This window comes from Tupaia chinensis, unplaced genomic scaffold (assembly GCF_000334495.1).
Source record: "Tupaia chinensis unplaced genomic scaffold, TupChi_1.0 Scaffold000330_1, whole genome shotgun sequence".
NCBI classification, from domain to species: Eukaryota; Metazoa; Chordata; class Mammalia; order Scandentia; family Tupaiidae; genus Tupaia; species Tupaia belangeri.
In genome coordinates, this window is record NW_006159824.1 from 1,856,055 (window position 1) to 1,863,034 (window position 6,980).

Below are 6,980 nucleotides of genomic sequence, written 5' to 3' on the forward strand. Positions count from 1 at the left end.
CTATATCGGCCATTTCCACTGGTTAGCAGGGGCTCTTCCACTAATGGCTCCCACGGTTTCCATTTAATCATTTTTCTCGCCAGACTTAGTTCATTTTCTGCCTGAAGAATCCCCTCTTCTATCTGACCACTCTGAAGTTGGTCTTCTGATTTTTAACATCTGATTTCACTTTCACCACACCCAGCCTGTCATTTGTCATCTGCTCTGTATATTTTCTATCTGCTGCATTTTTAGGCATTTGCTGAAGCATTTCAAGAATCTTTGCATAGAATTTTCTCAGGCGCTCATGTGGACTGTCGGACATAGCCAAGCCCACGAGACCCGTGGTCTTCTTCAGCAAACCCGCTATGACGGCCTCTTTTTTTTTTTTTTTTTAATCTAGTCATGCATCACAGTCTCTATTGATAAAAAGCCAATCCGTGTACCAAAATTAAGGCCATCTGGGACATGAGAGGAAAACTTGTCAGGATGGCAGGATGTACAGAGGCTGAGCTCTTAGTTTTGGTTTCTTCCTCATTCTAGAAGAATGCTGGTGGGTGGACTTACAGGTATAAACATAGGGACTTGGTGAGTTAAACAGTCTAGCTGAGGGAAGAGGAACTGCAGAGACCGAGGACCTTTCTAAGCATCTAGTCATCGGGTTTACAGCTGCACAAGGTTCTGTCTGCTGAAAGCTGTGCTCTGCACAATTTGAGTGATCAGTAGGAAGTTCTCAGAAATTCCCTCCCAGATGATGTTCTTCATAGTAAATGTAGCCCCCCAAAATAGGAGTCAAAGATATTAGTTGGTCTAGCAGCTGGCATAGTGATTAAGGGTGCTGGATTCCCACATGGCCCAGACCTGGCAGCTTGCTTTCTACTGTTTCCAAAATAGGAGTCAAAGATATTAGTTGGTCCAGCAGCTGGCATAGTGATTAAGGGTGCTGGATTCCCACATGGCCCAGACCTGGCAGCTTGCTTTCTACTGTTTGGCCCAGACCTGGCAGCTTGCTTTCTCACTTTCTCTCTCTCTGTGTCCTTCTCTGGTCAAATTAAAATAAATAAATGCATAAATAAAATAAAATAAAGTTCAAGAAAATTATTTTTTTTTAAAAAGAGATTGGTACATTATTATGATGTGGAGCAACCCAAGGCTGATAACTGCCTGAACCTTCTGTTCTGATATGGAGAAACTTGTGAGCATCCTTGAAGCAACCCAGGGCTGATAGCTGCCTGGGCTTTCTGTGCCCCTAACGAGCTAGCTGCTTTCCCTGAACTGTAGAACAGCCGGAGGCCTTGACCACATTGGACTCCCTGCTTCTCTGTCAGCTCTGTATTAGGGCAGACACTGAGCTTCTTCCCTGATAGGACTCTCCAAGCATGCTGAAACTGTCCCTCTACAATGCACCCCTAAAAGACTGTGTGCAACTCTCTCAGCCAGGGCCCTATTCGGGGTATTAACCCCTCCATGCCTGCTGGCACAAAAAAAGAAAAAAAAAAAAGTTCTCTTTTCTCTCCTGAGTGCCACATTTTGTTTCTCAGCATCTGTTTTTCTGCAACATTTTGGTGCATTGGCTGGGAAATGAAATCAGGCTAGCCCCTTGAGCCACCCATCCCAAGGCATTTCTCCCCCGGTACAGGCACTATGATGTGGAGAGACAAGGATGCCCTCATCTCATTTGACAGGACCCCTCAGCCAGGGTGCCTGCCCCAAGGTTGAGTTTTCCTGGGTCATTGGACTTCAATTGGAGAGAGAGAGACCAACTCTTGGACGCTGATGCATCAACCGTGGTCAACTCGTAATCTAGTAAGTGTCCAGGGATCTGTAGAACCCTAGTCAGTCAGACCCACTTGATTTGAGTGGAAGAGGAGACCCGATCAATCTCTTTTGGTTGCAGGACTGGCAGTTAGGGCTCATCTGGTAATTGGCTGATGTGGGGAGGGATTGTATAAACTCAATGAATGTGAGTGTTTTTGAGGAGTGAATGTGTTTGTGGCCCCATGGCATCATGCTATCGGGCATGCTTGAGTCTGTTTAACTACGTTTCCATGGTGGTTCCAAAAAGGCTAAATGGCAAAATTGGTGCTGAGGGACCCCTTTCTTCTCTACATGTCCAGTCCAGTGGAGGTACTATATCCGACTGCTTTTTGCCAAGGAATTGCATAAAGCCTGCAAGGGACAGGGCCAGACAGACGTCTGATTGGTCCCCTCTGGGGGGCACCTGCTTTTTGTCTGTTTGGGACATCGTTCATGGGAGGGGAGGGGACACAGAGGCTGTTGGAAGGGCTTTTCTTATAGAGGTAGATCGGCAGAATAGTGAATGTCAGGTCACCAGTTCTGTCCCCAGAAGATGGGACATGAATGAGTAGTTCTCAACTGTGATGAAAAATATCCTTCCCGAGTCTGTCCTGACCCTCCTACAAAGAGCTCCACCACAGAACGAAACCGGCCCACTCTGTCTGGGAAAGGAGAGGGCAGTTATCACTCTCTCCTATGCAATCTTTCCTCGTCAATTAGCTGGACAGACTTCTGTTCCCTTATCCCCCTCCATTCCACCTGCCACCCACCACAGGAATACCCTTTTCCAGAACCAGGGTATCAACCATTGGAAGGCCAAGAAGATGGACCCCAGAGAGAGACTACTGTGGTCCTTCTAATTGCAGCCCTTGGCTGAGGCCCCCCTAAAAATTGCACAAACTTATTGCCTATGCTGCCTGGCTCTCTAAGCAGCCCCCATGGGAGTCGGCATAGCTTCTGAGCCTCTGGGCTAAAACCCACTCCCAGGAGTCACCATCCCTCCAGTCTCCTTATTGATCACTTCCTTCAACCAGTGATCTCTGAGCCTTCTGGGAAGTGCAGGCTTTTGATAACTGGATAGGTCAGAGATATTTGGGCCATGCCACCCAGCATCATGGGAAAATCCTGATCCAAGTAATTCACGTCAACAGTGCTGGATTGTATGATAAGGAATTTCAACACAGGCTTTTTGGGTGACTATGGGGTAAAAATGAAACCAGAAAAGCTGAGAGATCTTTGTGAGGTTGAATGCCCCCTCTTTTAAAGTGGGATGACCACTGGAGAGAACTTTCTCTACCATGTGGGCTATATACAATGTGGTTACTGTCACCACACTACATCTGACCAGTTTCCCTATGTTTTACCCATAGGCTAACACACTTTGACCAAAAGTCTAACCACATACCAGATAAACGTCTTAGAAGGAATTCTTTCTTAATGAAGAATTCTTACTATTTCTTCTGTTAAAAATATTCTACCTTTATTCAGATGTATTAATAGTTGGGTTGATCAAGAAAGTAAAGGCTAAGCGTCATCAAGCTAACTTCCTTCAAGGGAAAAAATAGAGGAAAAGCTTTTCCAACTGTTTTTGTATGAAAATAATATGAAAATGAGTAAATGGAATAAATAATTCAGATACAGACTAAAATAAATTGACATTTATAATGTATTTGGCAATCAACAATGCACTATTTTGGCTGCTTGTGCCATGCCCCTAGTGCCAAACTCTGACCAAAAGAAACCCACAGCTCCAATCCTGCAGGGTCCCCCAGAAGAGGAGCTATTAGCAGCTCCACCCCATATGTCCTGGCCAAGCCAGTAATCAAAGCCCCATCCCATCTGTTTTCCCGGGGCCTGAAGAGCAGCCCAAGGAGCCAGTGCCAGCTCCACCAGCTCAGAGGGGAGGCTGCCAGCCATCCTGAATCCCGTGCCCAGATTCTGTCTCACCCACCATCACCCAGTGAGCTGCTGCAGCATGGGGCAACCTCACCCTTCAGATGCCCCTTTGGGAGACCCTAGGACCTCCCCCCAGATATGTGCAGATGGGGCTATTACAGAAGGCAGGGAAATTCTCTTCTACCAGCCCTTCACCACTACCAATTTGCTTCATTGGAAACACCACACCCCCGGAGAGTTCCGAAAGCCAGCAGATGATTAAAGTTGCTTTTGTCACCCAATTGGCCCCTGACATCCGTTGAAAACTCCAAAAGCAGGCTTTGCTGTGAAGAATGCCACCCAGCTCCTGGAGACTGCTGATTGAGTCTTCATGAACCAAGATAAGAAAGAAAGGAGGCAGAGCAGTGGATTAAGCAGAAAGCAACCCTGTTGGCTGCTGCCCTCAGACAACTGGATGCCCCAAACAGTCCAAGAGGAGAGGAAAAACTTGGCCACCCCAGGCTTAGACCAACCCAATGAGCTTACTGCAAAGAGGACGGGCACTGGAAGGACGAATGCCCCAAGACGAAGGCAAACCAAGGAAGAACAACTCAAAGCCCCCTGGGAACCCCCGAGACTTTCCACCCAGAGCCCCTGAGAGATTTCCTAGCCATGATGAAATCAGAATAGGACCAACTGGGCTCCATGATCCTGGGCTGCTCGGAGCCCCTGGTCAACATTGAAGTAGGGGGGCAACCAATGACATTTATAGTCGATACCAGCACTGAACACTCTGTTGTAACTCAGCTCCTGGCTCCCCCATCAGGCCAAAAAGCTGCTAAAAATTGAGAGCCACTGGAAACACTAGGACCTAGCCCTTCTTATAGGCAAGAAGCTGCCAGTTAGGGGGACACTTGATGACCCACGAGTTCTTGTACCTGCCTGACTGCCCAGTATCATTGCTGGAAAAGGACCTATTGGCTAAACTTAGAGCACAAATCAGCTTTGACTCATCAGGCTCAGTTACTTTAACCATCAGCCCTGCCAAAATCCTAACTGTGGCAATGCCCCAGGAGAAGGAATGCCAAATACCCTCCCCCGAGGCACCCAGTGAAGATGATGAGGCATTTTATTCACTTGGTAGAGACTTTCCTGTAGTCTGGGATGAGGGAAGCCTGCCAGGGATGGCGATTAACCATCTGCCTATAGTGGTTGAACTGACACCTCAGGTGCAGCCTGTATACCTTCGACAGTACCCAATAAGCTGAAGAGCTAGACTGGCTATAAGGAAGTACATCGACTAGACTCAGAGAAGCTGGAATCCTGGTCAAATGCCTGGATTTGGAACACTCCCTCCCTCCCTGTGAAGAAGGGAACCTCTGGAGACTATTGGCCAATCCAGGACTTGTGAGCTGTGAATGTCACTGTAATGTCCTTACATCCCACCGTACCCAATCCATGTACTTTGCTGAGTGCTCTCCCAGCGGAGTCTGAATGGTTCACTTGTCTGGATCTCAAGGACACTTTCTTTAGCAGCCATCAGCCAACCAATATTTGGCTTCGAATGGGAAGATCCAGACACCCAAAAGAAAACACAGCTCTCCTGGTCCCAAATCCCTTAGGGCTTCAAGAATTCTCCAACCTTGTTTGGAGAAGTGCTTGCTGCTGACTTAGAAAACTTTCTAAGCCAAGAGACTGGATGCACTTTACTACACTATGTCGATGACCTTCTGCTTCCTGGAGCAACCCAAGACAATTTCTGGAAGGGAACTTGAGAGCTGGTCCAGCTTCTGTCCCAGACTGGGTACAAATTCTCAAGGAAAAAAAAAAAAAAAAAAAGCCCAAACTTGCCACACCCAGGCGCACTTTTGAGCCCAAATCTGCCATACCCAGGTGCAATTCTTGGGATTCATTTTGACTAAAGGACATTGTGCTCTTGGGCATGAACAAAAGCAAGTGGTATGTGGATTGTCTCAGCCCACAACCTGTAAACAACTACACAAATTTTGGGGAGTAGCAGGATTCTGTAGAATTTGGATCCCAGGTTTTGCTTAAAAGGATAAGCTGCTGTATGAACCATTAAAAGGTCCAGAAGGAGCACCCCTTCGAAGGGGGACCCGTCCAAGAGCAGGTTTTCCAAGATCTTAAGTCAAGCCTCAGGAAAGGCCCAGCTTTAGGACTCCCAGATGTCACATGGGACTTCAATGTATTCATATATGAAAAAAGTCAGACAGCACTAGAAGTTCTGACTCAGTCCATTGGGCCTTAGGAGAAATCTGTTGCCTGCCTGTCTAAGAGACTCGACCCTATGGCATCTGGATGACCCCCTTTGTCTGCAAGCCCTTGCTGCCACTGTCAAATTAGTTAGAGAGGCAGACAAATTAACCTTAGGCCAAGTTATCACTGCCAGGTCCCTCACTCAGTGACCCTCCCAAGTGATATAAATGGCTAGCCAGCACTAGGATGGCCCACTACCAGGGCTTATTGATCGGAAATCCCTGAATTAGGCTCCAGACTCTGCATACCCAGAACCCCGCCAGCTTCCTCCCAGTCATGCTAAGGCCTCCTGACCACAGTTGTGAAGAGGCCCTCCATGGGGTCATTTCTGGACGTCTTGATCTTGTAGAAACACCACTGAAGGTCCCCGACCCCCATTTTCTTCACTGACGGCAGCAGCTACATGAAGGATGGAACTTGAAATGCTGGCTATGCAGTTACCTCTCAGGACACAGTGATCAAGACTGGGGCATTGCCCCAAAGACGGTGAGCTCAGCAGGCTGAACTCTGGGCAGTAATCCGAGCCTTAAGACTGGCAGCTGGTAAGAGAGTAAACATCTACATGGGCTCATGCTATGCATTTGCTACCCTGCACGTTCATGGAGCATTAGACCTAGAGAGGACTCCTCTCGGCAGAAGGGAAAATAGTTAAAAAACAAAGAGGAAATCACCTAATTATTAGAAGCAGTCTGGGAACCAAAGGAAGTGGCCATCATCCATTGCAGGAGACACCAGAGCGGGGAAGACCCCATCACCCTGCAAAATCAAAAATCAGAGAGGCAACCTTGGAAGAAGACAGATGGTGAAGATTGCCAGATAAAATAATATACATACCTCAGTCCCTGGGATATTCATTGGTAAAGAAGCACCACAGGTTGACTCACTGGGGAAAGACTAACCTAGAGAACATGCTAGGTCGTTGCTATTTCTTGAGTCACTTACTGTCATTGTGCGCAACTATGAGCATATAGTGCGAGACCTGTGCCAGAAATAACCCTGCCTAGGGGCCAACTCAGCTGGCTGGAATACAAGCCACTGAGATGTCTCCCCGT

The 6,980-nt window shown here is 47.5% G+C and overlaps 1 pseudogene; it reads right to left on the reverse strand.

Annotated features, from left to right (window-relative positions):
* LOC102495597 (NADH dehydrogenase [ubiquinone] 1 alpha subcomplex subunit 5-like) overlaps positions 1–6,980 on the reverse strand; it is a 10,232-nt pseudogene continuing 3,252 nt past the window's right edge.